Source organism: Chinchilla lanigera, unplaced genomic scaffold (genome assembly GCF_000276665.1).
Source record: "Chinchilla lanigera isolate Chin_1 unplaced genomic scaffold, ChiLan1.0 scaffold00047, whole genome shotgun sequence".
Lineage (NCBI taxonomy): Eukaryota > Metazoa > Chordata > Mammalia > Rodentia > Chinchillidae > Chinchilla > Chinchilla lanigera.
In genome coordinates, this window is record NW_004955448.1 from 14800687 (window position 1) to 14822106 (window position 21420).

Here is a 21420-nt window from a genome sequence, read left to right on the forward strand (position 1 = left end):
AAAATATTTCATGTGTTGAGAGAAAAAAAACTTTCACCGACTTAGAGTATCACACTAAGAGGAATTACCTTCACAACGGGAAGAGTTATTTTTCAGTCAGCCTGCCATGTAAGAAATGGTAAAGAAGTTATTCAGATAGGAAAAACTGCTGCAGCATAAGTTCTACATATGAAAGATCTAAAAGAATGGAAAAACATTCTAGAATTTTAATAAGAAAATATTTTAAAATTTCTTTATTAACTGATAAGGTAAGTCTCTTCAAAATAATTACAGCAACCTTGTATGAAATTAAGAATACATGTATGCATCACATATATCCAAATACTTATGCAGGACTGAGATTAACAGCAGCAATGAACAGCAACGCAACACACGAGAGAGGATCAAACGTTATTTTGTAGTTATAAGGTACTAGAAGTTCTCAAGAATTATAGAAGTACTTCAGAGGGAATTTGGATTAATTGTCAATGTGTACAAAACCTTTAGGGCAATTACTAAAGGGAAGTTTTAACAGGAAATGTACGTTATCTCTCATTTCTGAGATGTTTGGGAAAAAAATTAATTTGCATTAAATGCTGAATTAAAACCACAAAAAGAGAAAATGAATAAAGACAAAAATAAGAAGGAATAAAGAAGTTGATGAAAATTCTATGCACAGAATTGTGTAGTGTTACACTATGTAGGAAGTAATGCCAAGAGACACACAAACTTTCAGTAGAATCAGTTTTTTTCTGAATATTTTCATGCTGCGGTTGCTTAAACCCACAGATGCGGAGCTCACGTGTTCAGAGTGGAAGCCGCACTAACATTTTGCTGTCTGCTTTGAATAACTATTTCATTAACAAGCAAATTGTGAATATTTCATCACCGAGAGGTCTCTTTACCTCTGCATGCTTTCTGTGGTCTTTGCTTCTAGTATTATCTCTGTACATAATGAAAATCTAATAAGATAATGTTATAATTTTGCTTTCACTTATCAAACATAAAGAACTCAAAAAAAAAGAAAGAATAGACAACATGTTTTCCTGCCTGTGATCCCAGGTTTCGGGAGGGTGAGGCCAGGGGTTGTCATATTTCCAAGGCCAGCCTGGGAGAAACAGCAAGACGCTGTCTCAAAAAGTTTTTAAAAAAATATCTGCTGAGTGTTTACTTACTGAAACATGATATTCTGCAAGTATTACGTGCCAAGACACAGGTGGGTTTCAATCTCTTGTACATTTCATATCTTTTTTGTATTCTCTCAGAAGCATAGCTTTCTTTTAAAATTAAAATAACATATTAGGTACACCAATTAAAGGGAGTCACTTTGATTCACACGCGCCCCGCGTTCATCACGCCCACGCACTTCTCTCTGACCTCTGTCCCCTCCCGCAATACCCTTCCGAGTTCCTACCATAATAATTCTCCCGTTTCTCCTCAGCGGATGTGGAGAGGCATAAACTTAAGTGACAGTTCATCTCGCATTTGCTTTGTTAAATAGCATTTAACTTTTTACATTAAGAAATAAGAATATGCAATAAAAACAGATTGCTTTCAGTACTTTGTTGATCATGGTAAGCTATATAAAAGGGGAAAGTTACATAGTATTTATTTGCAATTTGTTTTAACATTATCAGCAATTAAATTAGCATATATAAATGCAAGTAAATTATTTCTGAGATGTGATGAGCCCATATTTATTCTTTGTAAACCAATAATGGAAAAAAATATAATTTTAAGAGAGCTAGCTAAAGAGATCTGAGAACACAGCTAGAATGATGTACCAGGAGCATGCCAAGGTAAGAACACTTAAACCATAAAGAAAAGTTATCCAAAATTTCAAAATAATTTAACAATTGAAAATATACAATGTTATGTGACTCTAGTTTATGTTAATGTTTTATATAAAAATTCACACGTTGACTGAAATAAAATCTGTTACTTGAAATATTTTGGCTGTTTCAGGTCACTTTATAAATTAATGTTCCTGTCTTATAAAGTCCACATGTAAAGAGCATTTCACAGAAAAATTATTTCAGGCATACAAATAGTTCAAAATAATGGTGTGTGCTTAGTGATTATAGGAAAATTTTGAAGTAAAGGAGAACATTTGGTATGATTTAGTCAAAGTGATTTACAGAGGACACAAAAGGAAAGTGATCTCACATGGCCATGCATTTTATTATACTCTGTATTTTATGGTCTTCTTGTTTTATTTGGGAGAGAGAGACGAGGAGGGAGAGGGAGAGGAGGAGGAGCAGGAAGATAGGAAGGCTGACAGTCAGGCGAAGTAAAACCCCACTGCTCTTAGCAGTTGTGCCGTAGTGACACGGGGAAGACAAAATTTAAAGTCCACTATCCATGGAAGAGCGATAGTTTCCAATCTCCAAAGTTCACGCACTTTGCAGCTGTTATGAACAACTTTGGAGTTTGTCCTACCCCAGATCCTAAACAGCATATAATAAGTTCACATACAATGTGCCTATTAATATGGTTCTGAGCACTATCTGAATTACCCGGGTAAAGTCCCAAGGTTCACTCAGTCATTTTCACTTGTGAGAGTGAGTTATCTCCACGGTGATGGTGCCACGCGGGAAGTGCGTGCTGCAACAGAGCCCAGTTTCCAGGGCGGCCGCTTGTCAGGCAGACTCGCTTTCTTCCTCACTTTTCATAGGGACTAGAGCTGCAGAAACGGAGTTATAGTTTCTGAGTTAAGCAAAGATGGTTAGGAATACACACAAAAGAGAAGTATCTTCTCCCGTCCAGGGTTGTTTGTGTAGCTTAAGTACATAGGTGACTCCCACCCGTCTTCAAATAGTTTAATATAGTTATACTTAGTTACATCTGCAAAATTAAAAAAACTAGCTGTAGTACTTTTTGGTATTAATTCTTTCTGAGGAGATAACAGTGAGTTTCCTCTTACTGATTAGGATTGTTTGATCTTTCCCTACACCTAATGACTACATCGTTACTTGAATATTCCTATGGTGTGTGGACTAAAATAAACACCTGCACATTGAAATATGATTGGGCTCATGTATTACTGCTTTCAAGGCTTAACATAACACAATACCCCCCTTAATTACTTGTGATCAATATGGCTAACACAGGGCAGATAACTTTTTAAATAACCTAAAAGTACTGTTAAAGTTTTTTCTGGGCCTTAAAGTTAGCATTTCAAATACATGTGAATATGTAAAACACCTCAGGAAAAACTATTAGGAAAACAAATAATATTGGATAATTATGTAATAAAAATAAAACCCAAGTAAGTTAAAATATTTAACCTACATATTAGACTAAAAGTATTACCAGGCAACACCAAAGAGCTGTCCCGTTAATACTATTCTTTATTAAAACACACGTTGAATCAGGAATGTATCAAAATATATTTAAAAACTCAGAGGCTATAAAGAGAAAAGATTCATAAATACAATGCATAGAAATATAATTTTTGTTTCAAAATACCTTACAAATGAGAAGATTAAATGAAAAAAATGGAAAGATATATTAAACACCAAATTTTATTTTCTGGAATGAACAGAAGTTCTTACAAACCAGAAAGTAATAGAATAGTGGTCTCATTAATGGTAAAATATATGAACTGCCATTCCCCAAAAAAGGGCTCTTAGAAAACAAACGCACTCGTAGTAAAATTATGACACTTAAACCTGCCAGGTCAAGAGCAATCAAGTAATTGCATGACATTGAATTGGAACACCTGGGGTAACACTGTCTCTCACAAGAGTAGCTGATTAGGAAATTAATGTCAGTTTGGTGAATGAAAATTTTGCTATATCTACTAAAAGTAAAGATGTATGTTTGTTTACCCAGAATTACATCCATAGGCCTTGTTTTCACAAATATAATTGCATGCATTAAAATTATGTATATTGCTGGGTGTGGTGGTGCATGCTTGTAATCTCAGCACTTGGGAGGCTGAGGCAGGAGGATCGTTGCAAGTTCGAGGCCAGCCTGGGCTACAAAGTGAGCTCACGGCCAGCCTGAACTGCATAGAGAGACCCTGCCTCAAAAAAAAAAATGAAATTATATATATTCACTGCAGTTTTGTATAAAACAGCAGACATTGGGAAGACTATAACTTCTATAACTTCATTACTGAGTAACAAGCTAGAGTGCACATAGAAAACACATATTGCATAACATTAAAAGGAAGACAGCTCCGTCTTTCTTTTAATAGTGACTATTAGGACAGGACACCCAAGGTGAAAGAACAAAAGCTAAAAAATTAGGAGCAAAGGATGTGTTCACATATACCATTTACTATAAAATATATGTTCATAAATGGGCACTTATTTGTAAATATATAGAGTTCTCGGGAAAGCTACTGAGAATATTAATTTTTCTAAGAAGTACTAGACACATACAATCTTTAAACTTGGTATCATATGCATGTATTACCAAATTCGATAACTTACTGTACACACATTCACCCGCATATACACACACACACCCAAATATAGCAGGTCCTCAACGTTCGCAAGTTCTAGTCGGTGGATCCAACCCCCTGCGAATCTGAAGTACTTGGAAAAGGCAAGCTGGGTATGCAGTAAACGTGCACGGATTCGCTTTTCCCAATCCAGTTTCCTCAACGATATAACAAATATTTGCACAGCATTTACACTGTAATAGGTGCTGTAAATGGTGTTGAAGTGATTTAAAAGTCCCCTGGAGGGTGAGCGTAACTTCTGTGAAAATACCAAAGCATTGCAAATAGGGCACTTGTACATATGGGAACTTTGCGTGATGTGGGAGGGGGCTGTTCTGAACTGATCCCTCAAAGACAGTTGTATCCCCCCGGGGCACATGCGTGCACACTAGACACGTATACACACAACAGCTATCACTGTCAACCGGGTCTTGAACTTTGTGAATCATTAACTTTGCCAGATTGTTGGGTACAGAAGAAAAACTAGTATCAAAATTATGTTTCCCATAACTATCCAATTTGTCTTTCATTAACCATATAATTTTTTTTGAGGCCGGGTCTTATTTACTCCAAGCTGTCCTGGGATTCACTATGTTCCCCAGGCTGGCCTCAAACTCACATAATCCTCCTGCCTCAGCCTCCAGAGTGCTAGGATTACAAGCATGTACCACCACATCTGACAACCATGTATTCTTGATGGGTATTCTAATTTCTGCTTAGCACAGTTTACCGCTTGTCATGGTAAATAGTACAGGCTTTGGGATTACAGATAAGGTTCTTACTCTATTAATTTTTGACTCTGTGTGCCTGGAAATTTACTTAACCCAGCTACACCACATGTTTATAATCTCTCACATTAGGGTAATGGTGGTACTTGTCTCACAGGACCAGTGCAGACACTAAGGCTTCGAATGGTCAAAGACTCGGTCAGAAACGTACAGGTTGTCCTCGACAGTGAGCATGAGACATCTTGTCAGAATAATGGGAGTATTTTATTCCAGTGTCATGGAATATATTTTCAAACAGAATTTTCTTGTTGGAAATATGAAGAGATAAGCACTTATACAAGTTTTCTTATATTGTTCTTAATATGAACTTTGTAATCATCATATAAGTTAAAGCAGTTTAAATGCTGCGGGTGTGGGGATTTTCAGTGTGTAGACTTTAGAGTTTCTTATTAACCTTTGATTGTTTGAAAGCAGTGAAAGCTGAAACATCTTATCACTTATTTTTAAAATCCATTTCTCCTGCCTCTACATCTGGTAATCTGAGCAACTTTGCTGAAGATAACAATATGTAATATAACAACCATTGTTAATTTCCTATCATCTTATTTTGAAATCCTGTATCATTTTTGTATTGTTTTGTTTTTGTCTTTGCTGTCATTATTTTGGTTTTGTTTTTTTATCTCTTTAGAATAAAAAAGTATTTAGAAAAATAATTGGGAGACAAAAACAAATACAGTTTCACTTTGTCCTTAATTCACGAGTGGAGAGGAAAGTTGGAGTTAATATTTAGGATAATTTAAAATAAATAACAAAATATGGACTGAAAATTTAATAAAGAAAATACATACTAAATTTGGTCAATCAGATATGTTTCTTTGTATGGATCCTTTAATTCTAATTTGTTTTTGGAATATTTTAAGTAATTTTTCTAAATATTTTCTCCTGCTGGGCATAGTGACATATGCCTATAATCCCAGCATTCAGGAGGCTGAAGCAGGAGGATTGCTATGAAGTCGAGGCCAACCTGGGCTACATTGGGAGTTCAAGCCCAGCCCCTGAACTACATAGCAAGACACTGTCTCAAAAAATTATTTTCTTCTAAGTAAACAGTATTAGTAATACCATGTAATAAACAGAAGCATTCACAATGATTAGTTCAAAAATATTGGTGAATCAGTCATTTTGATTGAGAAACTCTGTTCTAATTTTATGTATAGTTTTAAGAACTTAGCATATCAGTGTGCAACACATCAATAGCCAAGTCCAAACTCAAGTTGACTAAATAATTTTGTTCTTTCAATTGCTCTCTTTAATTATGACATTCATTTCTACTATCGTCATGATGATCCAGAAGGTTTATTTTATTGTGGTGAACCTTCATCTAACTATCCAAAGATCAGCCACAGTTGTACATATGCCAGCAGTAATGAAGTGTCAGCGTCAGGTTAGGAAAATGTACGTCAGTGAGGAGATGAACATGTGCTCTTTCAGAACGCTGATAGCCTCGCTAATAACAAAAATATACTTCAATAGCATTGATAGAGAGTAGAATCAGAAAAACCTCAGAATGGACATGCAGCGAACTGTAAATGGGATTCTTTCCCTGCAGGTAAAAGTGGGGGAAAATAAGAGGACTACGAAGTGAAACGTGCAGACCTTGAGAGTGGTCAACAGACGTCGATTTGAGCACAAAATAGTCTTCTCAAACACATTCCTTCTTTCCAAGTTTTATCCAAACCGTGGACACTTATATTTGTAGAAAAGTTCAAAGTCTGCTGGATAGTTTTAACCATTAAATTATAATATGTTCTTAACTACTGAACCAATGAAATAATGTAAGTGATATATATCTATCTATTGGAGCAAAGCAATTCATACCTGATATTTTTAAGTATCTATGAATGAAATGAAACTGTACCTTACAGGGCTATCAGCAATGTGTTCTGATTTTGCAAAGGCTTGACAGTTAAAGATCTTAATATGATTATGTACACAAAAATATCTACCCTTCACTGCATATTTGGTATATAGTACATATTCAAACATGTCTTTATTCTAAATAATTGTGAGGTGCAAGAGGTACATAAACTTTGTACCTAGCAAGGCAATGCCCAGCCTTCTCCAGTACTGGCAAAAGCTCATCTAAATGATTCAGTTTCAAGACCTTCATTCTAAACATCCGTCACTCTACTAAAAATTGTCAGTAGATGACCTGAGACATTTTCTGAAGCTTCCTGCTATAAAGGTGTTTTCATATTATATGAAAATCACTCCCAAATTTTAAGAATAATGTGTCTTCTCAAAATAATATCTATCAAAGCTTTTAATCACTAAAACATTATAGAGAGAAGACTAATCCAAATATACACAGTGCTTACAGTGGGTACTTTTCTTTGTAGGTAAATTATACCCTAAATAAACCTGCATTTGAGAAGTTCATTGAGTCAACTCGTGCACTGTGAATTAAATCTAAGCTTCACCCATCTCCGGTGTGTGGAGTGATAAGTTACTCCCCGACTCAGCTATTGAGGCTTTTCTAAGAGTACACTCAGCACCCAAATCACCAAATCATGGTACTGCTTCGTTGTCACCGAAGCTCATCTCTGCACCTGTCTGATGTAGAGATCCCATTGTGACTTCAGACTGACTAAATCTTATGCTGAAAAACTGTATTAGTTTTGACTGCTTTGATAGATACATTTGGGAACAGTGATTCTGATTCCCCATCTCCCTCTTAGTAATCATTTTTTAGCTTCCTAAAAAGTTCAAATTTCTACTGCCTTTTGAACTGTTCAAAGTTTTACAGACCTCTATTTTGTAGAATTCTGGATATAACACATGCATAGGTGACATGCTAATCAGAATTTTTTATGCAAGGAAAATGCAAGGAAAGACTAAAAGTTTACTTTGGTTCATTATTTCAGGTAATGAAGTGGAAGGAAAGAAAAAATATAGCTTCCAACATCACCTTAATAAACTTAACCTAGCAATAATACTAATATTCCTGCTTTCTTATTTATAATAGATTTTGATAAAATATATTAAAAAAGCTTCAAGGAGCTTGTGAATGATTTAATATCTTTGAGACCAAACAAGAAAAGCAACACAAGCAAAATAAACAATGCGGTATTCCTTTACTATTTCTTGGGAAGTAAATTTAGAAATGTGGAAAACTTTTATGATGCCAGGCAGTTACTTATTTTCAAGCTCAAAGAAATGCAGTATAATTGTTTATAATCATAAACTCATCTGCTTGTTCATAAACAATCATTAAAGTTAAATGTGCAATTAATGCAGCCCACATGAATAATATGGCTTTGCTTATTGAAATTAATTATATTTTCATCTTTATGAATTTTATGTTATTGAAAGACTTTGATTATGGCTGGGAAAATTTTTGAACTGGTTATAAACACTAACAAATGCCTAAAATTTCTGGGACCTAAAGAGGCAGTGTAGAAGCCTCCCAGTTTGTCAGCAGCAAGCTTATTTGTGTTTTTCTTAAGTAGATTGAAGAAGCCAGAACCCAGTCACCTAGAATGCTTATCAAGACAGGGCGCTACACCCATCCCAGAAGTAATGGATCTACATCAGAAAGGCAGTGGCCCGAGGATCTCTATTTTAACACAATTCTTAGCAGTTCATAGAAATGTGAAAAATTTTTATGATGCCAGGCAGTTACTTATTTTCGAGTTCAAAGAAATGCAGTATAGTTGTTAAACCATAACCAAGAACATAACCAAGAACAGCTCATAACCAAGAACAGCTTGGTTAGACTCTCTGTATCTTGCGAACTCTGCCACTGAGGAAGATAAGGTCTGTCAGTATCACTTATGTCAGAGTTGCTGGCTGAATCATAGACTAGACCCACAAACGGATCTGTGTGACTGTGCTATGTTTGCCGTCCACAAAAGCATTTCTCTCAGAGCAAACAGCAGAACCATTAAGTCAACTTTTCTCAAAACCATCTGGCATGGATTTCTGGCTGTGCTTTAGAGACTTTCTAGACTCAAAATGAGAACAAGTAATATTTTTTTCCTTGGGTGCCACAATTGCTAAACAGTCACTTGTGAGGTATAAAAAATGAATATATATAGAGAGAGAATACATATATATATAGAGAGAGAGAGAGAGGAATTTAAATATAAATATATGCATGTATCTCCATCTATTAACAAAAGCAGGTTCCAAATGTATTTCCTGATTGCAAAAGAGGTGGTGTTCAGGGAACAAGAGAGCTACATAACACCACCACCGCCTCCGCCGCCACCCTCCCCCAAAACACCTGCTGTGCTTCCTGGGAGGAAAAGCCGCACTGAGTTCCCTGGCGGACGGCGACAGGCGGAACTGCTGTCAGTGGGCGGCGGCTCTGGTAACCAGGCCTCACGCCTTCCTGGTGATGCCCAGCTCATGGCAGTCTTTGTGGAGTAGCTCAAGAGTTGGGCTTGTTTGACAGCTTCTGCCAGGACTGCCCGGACGGGGCACCTAGAGAGCTTACCAAAACCCGAGGCAGAAGAAAGTGGGTAATTCTGCGTTAAGCACCCTGACAAGCCGGAACGGCATCCTACAGTGAACAAGAATCATTTGCAAAACGGTCTGAGGAGAAGTGTGGGTCAATCAGGAATGTGGGAAGCAGGATGGACAGGATCGTATCCCAGGTGGTGGATCCAAAGCTGAACCACGTCTTCAAGGTCACAGATAGAAAAGTCAGTTCATGAGTTCCTGGAAGCGCAGAAAAAGAAGCTCAGAGGTAGCCCTCCCCAGAGCCTTAAAAGCCAGGACTCTCCAACTCTGTCTCAAGACTCCTAAGAATAGGTCTGACACTTCCTGAAAGCTCAGTTTAATTAACAGTGAAGGAACGGATTCCTGTTACTTGAGAGTACCAGTTCAACAGGCAGGGGTCACTCCTGATCTCAAGATCTCTGCTTTGACCATTGTGTATCCAAACTGAACAGGGAGCAGGTCTGCAGTGAGAAAGCTGTCCATGTGCCCCTGCTAGAGAGTTACAAACACTGTGGCCCGGACACAAGCTGTTATACCTGACCGTGGAGGCTGCACGTGGCTCAGTGTGGGGTAAACAGAAGACGTACTGAAAGAACATAGTAGTAAACGTCAAAGAATAAGGAGTACTGGGGTTAGGTGCTTACATGGCACTGCGTCTCACAGTTACAAACTACAATGCACAAACGGTTAGCATTCCTAGCCTTAGGTTGTCCTGACCTTCCTGCGCATGAATCTGTGACAAAACCCGCAGCCAGAGTGAGGAGAAGAGCAGGCATTGGCTATAAAGAAAATTGCTTTCAGGCTTTCTGTCCAGGGCCTCTTTCTGTCCTGCAGAAGTGTTCTTTACTCATGGTCAGGTGTTTCAGAAAAGTGAGTGATCAGTAAATGGTATTTTACGATATAATCATTTAATATGCTTTCAAAAAGAGAACTGCATACATGAGAACAATGATTTTTAAAATTACACCATCATTGTCACAAATACGAAAGAATTTGATAAAGGAGATGGCAATAACCAAGAAATAGAGGAAAGAGATAGTAACGTATGGTTACTTCTGAATCTGTACGTGACGTGGTCACCTTTGTTCAAGTGGACAGCTGGCCATGTTTTACAGTACGTGCTTTAAATAGTTTGGAGGATAAAATTTGACCTAAAACTTGTTCCACTTAATAATAATCTTCACTGTAAAAACATTTTTTCAAATTTCTTTTGAATTGATCTTTGTTCATTACAAAAGTCCTATGATAACCTGTGCCATAAAACGTAGATAACACAGACAATTACGGGTCAGTTTTTCCCCACGTGGAGGAAAAATTGCTTCTACAAAGCACGTGCATGAATTAAAGACTCAGAATACAAAATATATCTGAACTATACTACACCTAGATATTATATTTGCCAAGATAAAAGCTCATTTATTTATTCACTTTCATGACCCTTAAAAAGCAGCAAGGAAAAGCAGTCATTACTGTTTTGCATAAAAATCAATTCCCTGACAATGTCATTTACCACAGAGCACCTTCACGGGCTGAAAGGGTCGGTGCATCTGGGATGGAGAAGTTTCCAAGAAGCTCTGAGAGCATTCAGCAGAATATTTATTTTCCATCTCAAATTGGGCTAAATAATTTATCATGACCCCTTTTCTTTTATAACATTTTGGAAACAAAATGCTTTTAAAAATGAGTAATCATTTTAGTTGAATCCTTCAGAGATAGCAGAAAAAACTTCCAAGCAATGCAATTAAAAGCATGACAAAGCTACTAATTAAAAATTGAGCACATGCACCAATATAAATGCTTCTGGCTCATATCCAAGGTACGATCCTGGAAAAATTTACATATTAAAGATGCCATTGGTCAGACAACATCATTTATTATTTTGCACATTGTTTTTATTACAAAGATTATTAATTATTTTATCAGTTTTAAATCTTAGATAATGACTTCTAGCTCCATGCATAGTCATATTATTAAAATTACAAAATTACTTTCCTATTTACAAAAGACTCAATCTTCAGTGTTAGTTTCCTTATATTGTTTCCCATTGAAAGAGGAATGGGGCATAAGAAGAATTAAGATCTAGCAGCTCCCTACGATGACGGCAATCACTGCGTACTAATAAGAATAAAAATTAAAAGATGAAAAGTATGTATATGGGTCTAAGTGGTTTTATATATACTGGCCTGAATGGAGAGGTTTGCTTGTCTAGATTGGATCGAGACTGACATCACGCCTGCTGCTCGAATTCAAGAATACACACAGGCATAACTCTCCCTTCTCTCAGTCATCATTTTTATAGACTGACTGTGGCCCTTTGAATTTCATGTACTGAAATTGTGACTTGTTGGTGCGGTCACTCGAGGGTTAGGATTTTTGAGGAAGTCAGGTCCCCGAGGGAGACGTCTCACGAATCAGGTGAGGGCCCTTACAGACAGGAGATGGCCACATCCATGGCTCTCTGTCATGTGACAACGCAGGAGAAAAGGTCATCTGCACGCCAGGACATGCTCTCATCAGACACCAGGAGCTGCTCACACCTTGATCTACGGATTTCTCAGCATTCGGAAAAGTAAGAAATAAGTCTGTGTTTAAGTATCTCAGACAATGGTAATCTATCAAAACAGATTGGACTCAGACAGTTTCTGAGCTTATCTGTTTATGTGGTTGCCACTCCGTCCTTCCGTTTCTTAAATGTACTTTCTTACCTAATCTTTACTTAATACTAAGAGCTATAGGAAGACATTACATAGCTTCAGTCAGGATAGCACGATAATCACATTTTTGCATTTTCAGAAACTCTGCCTGCATGCAGAGGGATACACAAAGACTCAAGGTTGTTGTAACCCGTGTGAAGAATAGCATTTACTTGAATCTGGATATTGACAATGAGCCCTAAGAAAGGAACCAGACTAAGTAGGATGCAAAGTCCTCTGGTACTCACTGAAAGCTGAAAACAGTAAAGTGAGGCGCTTTCTCTTTTCTTGCTGTTAATAAACTTGCATTTTAGCAATGGGTTGTGGACCATAAAAAAATAAATGAATAGAAAGCAAACTATCCAAGAGAGTGAACAGAGGTTTCAACAAAAAACACAGATGGGACATGGGAGGGTCCACGTAGGATAGGAGCTGTGCAGCTGAGTATCAAGCTCAGATGAAGACTCGCTGAGATGATGTGACAACACCTTCCGGGACAGGGAGTAGCCACATGCATACCTGAGAGAAGCACCCCATACCTGAGGGAAACGCTGGGAAGCAGCAGGGAAGTGGTTCAGATCACAGGAAATAGAGAAGTTGGGCCCGGTGCTCTGTGCCTGGTTCTTACAGTCCTGATTGTCCCCGGCTCCTTGGCCCAAAAGAGCCAAATCTCTGGCAAAGGCCAACCCTGACCCAGAACCCTGCCATTAACCTGCACCCTGGCATCAGAACTTTGAGTTTCTGCTCCAGGGCCTGAGCTGCTTCCTGAGCTTGCAAGGCCTCTTCTTTGCCTTCCAAGCGCAGAGGACCATGGGGTAGGCACACAGTCTGGCATGGAGGGGTGGGGTTGGGGTTTGGAGTTTAGCCCATGGTTTCTGCAAGTCTAAGGTTTGGATCAGTCTGGAGAAGTCTTAGAGGTGAACTGGAGCTGAGCTCTTCAGAAGTGGCACAGTACTAGCTCCTCAGGACCAGACATTTCCTCCTGAAGGGGGTTGTTACTACACAAGGAAAACAAGTTGAGTAAATTCTAAAGGAAGAATCAGGCTCTGAGGGAGGAGCATGACAAGCTGGCCACACTCTTTGGGTCATCGGGAGGGTTCAGGCTTTTCCTTCAGTTCTGCAGGAGCCATTGTAATGTTTTAGCAGATAAGTCATATGTCCACACGTTTGTTGTAAGGATTTTCTGGGAGCTGTGTGAAAACAACTGTAGCATATCATTATATCGAGTCAGGGACAATTATCACAGATTTGAGAACATCCTGGTAGTCAGCTCAGGACAGTAGTGAAGAAGGTGGTGAGGACTGGATTCTGAGTTATTTCTGAATAATTTGTAAGCTGCAACAGGAAACGAATGCCAACATATGTTGCTTATTTTTCTCCTCTCTACCCTCACATCTACCTAGCTCCAATTCTCATGTCAAATTCACTTTCAGTGCCATGTTATTTTCCACTGCAGTTCCACAGCTGTCTGAGATGAAGCTGTCTAAACTGTGTACAGTCAATTCTCACCATGAAAGACAGTGAAATGCTTTCATTTTCTTTTGATCATCTCAGTCACAGCGTCAAGAATTCTCAGTCCCAAGTCCGAGTCCTTAGAAGACATGGGTGGGGCAAGGTTAAATAGGGCAGGACCTACCTGACTCATGTTGAAGGTGTTTCTTCTACATCAGTTGTTGAATATTAGTCCATGGAAAGAAAGTTGAAAAGGCATGGTTAAAAGATATTACTATGGAACTATTTCAAGATTGCTATTTATTTCCAAATTTCCCATAACATTACATTGAAAATATATCGGTATTATAGTTATCAAAACTGATTATAATTTATGAAAGACTGAGACACGCTGCATCCCAAGATTACATATTATTTGATCTGACCTGATTTTTTACACTCCTGTATTACATGTAAAAACTAACGCATTTATGTTCAGTACTGTGTTACAGTTTTTTATTTTTCACTAGTACCTGTTTGCAGCATTCTTCATGGGGAGTTAGTACATGTACATAATAAACCTTAATTCTTATTTAAAATACAGTTTTTACCCACCACCCCCAAGGTTTAAAATATTGACAACATCTCTTGTCCCATCGTGGTGGAATGTTGGTACAGGGAGGGAGTGATCTAGGGATTATTTTTGTTTCATTAAACTACTTACATTGACTCAGAAGAAGAACCTACTAAAAGAAAACTATGGTCAACTGACGGTGACATTAGTACAATCCTCACTGTTGAAAAAAAATTTAAAATGAAAGACACAAATAAATTCAAAGATATCTCATGTCAATGGTTCAGAAGAATTGATACTGTCAAAATATCTATATTCCACCAAATAATCTACAAATTCAGCGTAGGCTCTATTGCAAATTCAATGTTTTTTGTAGAAAGACAAAACAAGATCTAAAATTTACATAGAGTCTCAGAATGTCCCTAATAGCTAAAGCAATCTTGAGCAAGAGGAACAGAGCTGGAGGCTTCATACTTCTTGATTTTACATGACAAAACTACAGCAATAAAAGCATATAGTATTGACATAAAAGCATAACATAGACAAATTGGACAAAAGAAAAAGCCCAGAAATAAACACACAACTGATTAATCTCTGACAAAGATGCCAAGAATACTCAATAGAGAAAGAATAGTATGTTTAATAAATAGTAAGGGGAAAACTGGAACTTCACAAGGAAAGAAGGAAGGAGGAAGGAAGGAAGGAAGGAAGGAAGGAAGAAAGGAAGGAAGGAAGGAAGGAAGGAAGGAAGGGAAGGAGGGAGGGAGGACAGAGGGAGAGAGAAATCAAACTGGACACAGACCTTAAATCATACCTGACTATCAAGGCAAAATAAATATAACACAAAAAACTTGGATCCTGAAACTGTGTAACTATTAGAAGAAAACACAGAGGAAAAGTTCCTTGACACTGGGCTTGATTATAATTTTTTGACTATGATGTCCAAAAAGCACAGGCCACAATAAGCAAAAAAGGAAACGAGGGGTGTACATCTAACCAAAAGAATTTGAACAGCAAATATAACAATCAACAAAGTGAAAAGACGACATCCAGGATGTTTGAAAACTTATGCAACTTGTGTGTTCAGTAACAGGTTAACGTCCACAACATGTACAGAATTCATACATCGTGTAAATACATAAGGACAACCCAGTTTTAAAAGATAGAAGTAGAGGGAGACTATGATTAGATAAGAGAAAGAGAGTAAGGAGGGGCAAGAGGGGGTAATGGGGAGGGATATGATCAAAATATGTGTGTGGGAACAAAACAGTGACACAGGGATGGGGGGAGGGGATGGAGGGTGTGAACATGAGCAAACCATGCCCAAAATAAAGGATACGAAGTAAAGGATACAAACAGATATTTTCTGACATGCATATAATTGGCTAAGGGAACATGAAAAGTTGCTTAACAGCATTAATTGTCAAGAAAATGCAGAGCGAAATCACAAGATGAGATATCATCTCACGTCTCTCAGGGTGACTATCGTCAAGGAGTAAAAGCTGTACCCCACGCGATGTGGGGAAAGGGAGCTCAGGCAATACTGCTAGAATGTGAATTGGGAGAACTGTTATGGAGAATAGCATAAGCAGTCCTCGTAAAAATAGAACTACCACACGATGCAAAGATCCCATCGCTGAGTGTATCTGAAAGAAAATGTACACGAAAGAAATACGTAGACGACTTGCTCTTAATACATTATATAAACAGTAGGCATGACATGAAAAGCATCACCCACCCACCCGCTGATTGGTGAATGGTGAGAAGGTGTGATGCAGACACACAGCACACACAGGGGAATCCTACCCAGTTTTGGAAAAGCAGGAAACCCCACCATGTGCAGCGTCGTGAAAGAGCCTGAAGGACACTGTGCCAAGTGCCGTGGACCAGACATGGGGAGACTAATACTTCACTTCCATGTGGATGACACCTACAAATGGTACACTCAAAGGCAGTAGTTACTACTGCAGGAGCATAAGTGAAATTCGTGGTGTCTTTCTCGCAGTCTGCGGGAAAACTTTCAAGTCTTTCACTAGTAAAGCTACAGAGATTCCTCAGTACTCACAGGGAAATGGGTTACAGGATCTATGGAAAGCAAAATCAACAGGCGCTAAGTCCTGCTGCTTAAAAGTGCAGAGTATTTGTACGCAATCTACGGACGTATTTCCATATGCTTTAAGTCATTTCTAGAGTACTTGTGATACCTACAGTGGAAATGCGATGCATACTTCGGTATATTGCATTGTACTATTTCGGAAATACTGACAAAAACCGCCTCAACTAGGTACAGAGGCACTTTTGTTTCAAATATGTTCTATCATGAGTCAGTTAAAAGCAGGAATGTGTAACAGGTACAGAGGGCTGGCGTGGTCAGCAGTTGGTCCTTTGTAGATTATCTTTATTAAGTCTATTCCTATTCTTTCATTACAGGTATTGAATTCTGTCAAAAGATTTTTCTGCATTGATTTATATGATTCTTGACCTTTTGTCCTTTTTCCTGATGTTATCATAGGTCACATTTATAAGGATTTTTGTATCTTCATTAGGTGTATATTTTTATGTCTGTGATGTTTTTGATTTCAACATTTGGGTGATACTACTTTCATAAAATTAATTGTGAAATGTTCCTTCCTGATTTCCTGAAAGATGTGTTTTGGAAAAGAACGAGTTATCAGTCCTTTAAATGTCTGCTATTTTCCAATAAAACCATCTAGGTCTGCATATTTCCTGGCGGGGATGGAAATATAAACTCAAGCAGGGCATCATGGTGCACGCCTGTAGTCCCAGCACTTGGGAGGCTGAGGCAGGAGGATCATTGTGAGCTTGAGGCCAGCCTGAGCCATGTGAGTTCAAGGCCAGCCTGAACTGCATAATGAGACCCCCTATCAAAAAAGACCAAAGAAAAAAAAAGGAAATGTAAATTCACCTTTCTGAAAACTGTATTGCTATTAAAATTGCCTATTTCATGTCGTATGCTTTGAATTTCTTTTTGTCGTATGATACTTTGAATTTTCTTTTTTAATAATTGTGTATTCTAATTTATGAGTATAAAATGAAAAATTTTTCATAGTATTCTATTACTATTACTATCATTACTATTACTATTATTATGTCTTTAGTGTCTATGGGGATATTGGTAATTTATGTCTTTTTTAGTTGTTTTATTAGTTTTGCTATATGCCTGTCATTTTATTGACTTTTTCAAAGAATCAAGTAAATTTTTCATTGAGTTTTCTGTATTGTTTTTCTAGCTTCAACTTAATTTAATTGTGCAGTTTACCAAGTCCTTCTTCCTGTATGCGTTGATTTTTACTGATACTATTTTTCTAGGTTCTTGAAATGACAGCTGGGATTGTCTATTTGAGACTTTTCCTCTTTTCTGACAGCACTTAGAACTAGAGACTTCCTGCTAAGCACTGCTTTAGCAAGGTCCATAAATTTGATAACTGTAGTTTCATTTTCATTCAATTCAACATATTTTCTGAATGTCACTTGGGTCTTCCATGGATGATTTAAACTTTTCCCGCATTTTATTAGTACATATTGATTATATATGGGTTTCATTTCAACAGACATAAACATGCTCACTTTAGTCATCTCCCCCCACCTCCTCACCCTTCACCCTCCTTATTTCACCCTTACCCTCTAGTTTTACATATGGTAGTGGGGATTTTGGTTGAATGTATATGTAGTTATTTTTCAGGTATTTTGAGATTGTCCTATTATCCTTCTGTTAATGGTTTCTGGTTTTACTCTCCTGTGACCCAAGAACATGCCATATGATTTTAAGTCTTTTAACCTTGCCACGTTTGTTTTATTGAAATCATGATATCTCTTGCTATGTATTCTACAGGGGATGAAGAGTGTATAGTTTGCTGCTTTGGAGTGTCCTATACATTTGAATTAGATCCTGTTGGTGGAGATCTTCTGTATTCTTTCTGATTCATCAATTATTGAGAGAGAAGTCCTAAATTCTGTTAATTTAATTTTAGATTTATCCACATCTAGCAGTTTTGGTCTCAAATCTTCTGTAATTTTGCTGTATGATACATCCTTCTGGTATATATTGTTATCATAATTTCTGATCCACTCTGCTAATTTTCTTCTTTTAATTAATAAGTGTAGACCACTCATGCCATTTACGTTTAAAGTAATGATTGACACTTTCGAGTTTAAATTGGCCTTTTTCTTCCTATTTTATCCCCCCCTCATATTTCCATAGTCTACTTGGATTTTTCTTAGAATTCAACATTAATTGACCTATACTACTTTTGAGTGTAACTGTTTGTGTAGTTTTTGTTTGTTTTCTCCAGGTATTACATTCTAACCACGTATTAACACAGAAAACTGAACCATTTCATCAGTTTCATTGTAACACGGGAGTCTTACCTTCCTTATATCACTCCGTCCTGTCTCATTTATAATTCTTTTGCATAGTTTCTCTCCGTCCATTTAGAACTGTATCGTACATGACAGTGATTTTTGCTTGAGGGACTACATATAATTTGGTAAACTCAAGTAAGGAACACATTAAGTCTACTCATATTTTTACTATGTTCTTCCTCCTTATAGAAAATTAAATGATTTGTTCTCTGAATATTTTACTCCTTTTTTGAGGTAACTTCCAACAGTTTAGATTTTTAGCGTAAGTCTGCTGGTAAAAAAAATTCTCTTAGCTTTCCTTCATCTGAGAATGTTGTAATATCCACACGATATATAAGAATTTGTTTTTGAGGAAAAGATTCCTCCCCATTGGACCAGTTGCTTCTGTCCTTTGTTTCTGATATGGTTCCCGCTTATCTTCCTTTCCTTAGGATAGTCTCATTTTTCTTCCACTGTTTTCAGATATCGTATTTGCCCTTAGTTTTCTGTTTAATTCAGCTGCATCCTCATATGGACTTCTTTGGATATATTCTTCTTGAGGTTCATTCTTTTCTTGTGCCTCTAATTCAGTGTCTTTTGTAATATTTGTAAAACGCTCATCAATCTATTAAAATCAATCAAGATATGCCTGCTCTACATAACCGTATATTTTAGCCATAAACATGTTTATTATCACCTAGGAAAATATTTCCAATTCAATGAATACAGAAAAACAAACAATTAAAATTCCAACTCTGCTGAAAGAACAAATTTCACAGATAACTTTTACATGGTAGAAAGCTCTCTTCAGTATCAGTAAGATATGATCCATTTAAACAGCATGCAACGAAGTGCTAAGTTACTTACACACCTTAACTTTGTGATTGGTGGAAACGCAGATAACCTACCATTTTTTCCCTTTCTCAGTTGTACAGTGATGTCAGTTCAATAAATTTATCTCAAATATTCATTCTGGTTTTAAAACTTTATGGTTTTATGATTCCCCCCTTGTGGTGGTGGTAAAATATCAAGGGTCAGATTCTATCGCTGGACAAATGTGTGACTGTATCCCCGTCGTGTCCAGTTACATTTAGTGCTGCTCACCACGAAGCTTTTCACAGCACCTCCCCTTGGAACTCTAAACATCCACAGATCACACACTCAGCTCTTTCTGTGACCTAGTTACCCCTGGGGATTTCTGTCTCCGTGATATGAAACTCAGAGTACTTCCTGGACACTCTCCCGTTCCCATTGCTCCCTCTCCCCAAACCCTCTGACCTCACATTTCTTTTCTCCACGATATTAAATTTTTATAATTCTATCAACCCCAGAAAATCACCTAATTACTGATTGAATCAACAATCTCGGAAAAAATCTCAGTTGTACCAACCAGCTTTTTTATTTCTCCCCATCCACATGTCCATCCACTACTAGATCTATGCGTGTTTTCACATTTTTTTAAATTAGTAAGGAAAATCCGTCCTTCCAGCTGTATCCCACTTAAACTCCCTTGTCACCCAATTTCTTGAGAAAATTAAACTTTCCATTCTATGCTTTAGTGCTTCAGCTTCTTCTATTCTTGGCAGTAAGTCATTGCACTGGGTTTCTGCTGCTACACCTTCCCTGAAATTGAAATCTCAGAAGTCTGACACTGGATGTCTCACATAAGGCAAATTAAATATTCGCTCCCTCTGACCTCTCAAACCATTGTCAACCAGCAGTTACTTCTCCATTTCAGAATTCCTACATAGCATTAAACACAGAGTCCCAGAATTCAATCCTTTTTTTCTTTCTAGGGTAGGGGCTGAGGTTAAGTCATTAAATAAGAAGCCTGAATATCTGCCTATATACTGATGACTAACTAATTCTTAACTCTATCTTTTCCAGAACTATTCTATTTCAACTCCTTACTTTACCTTTCACCCAAGTGTATTAGAGGCCTTTTAAATGCATGGATCAAACCTAATCTCTTCAACTCAGCATCTTTTCCAATAATTTCAATTTTTTGGTGTTGCTATCCACTTAGTCATCCTTTACTTTTCTCACTATTCATAACAAAGTACTCCTGCAAAAGCACTTCGAGCACACCACCTTAGTATTTCACATCCTCTTCTCTACTACTATTCCAAAAAGTGAAAGACACAGAAAAAGAAAAACAAAAGGCGGCACACGAAACCTCGAGGAGGTAACATCAAAGAACACAAAGACAGGTATGCTGGGCTGGTAAAAGGAGCTGGACAGCACAAGGGGCTTGCAGGAGGTACTCAGAACTAGCCCTGCTGCAGAAAGGAAAGATAGACATAGGAACTCTTATGCTGGTTTGCAGATCTGCTTCATTATTGGTCATATTTAGAAATAAATGAAAGACGAATAAGTAAAGATAATGAATGCTGGCTGTTCTTGACATGTTGTCTGAAGGTCATACGGCCGAGGAAAAAAACAGAAGACCATGGACTTAGAAGTATACACACTGCAAGTCGTACACAAAGAAATCTGCTAGCCCTGATGTTACAGTGATGATACTCAAGGTAATTTTCAAATGGGAAATAATGTTTACAAAAAATGCTTTTTACATAGGAATGTAGATGCTGCACTTTAAGAGTAGAATATTTTAAATATGATAATGCTTTTCTCATGTATTTATTTGCCATTTGTATTTCTTTAGCAGAGAAATGTGTATTCATTTCAGGTGCCCATTTT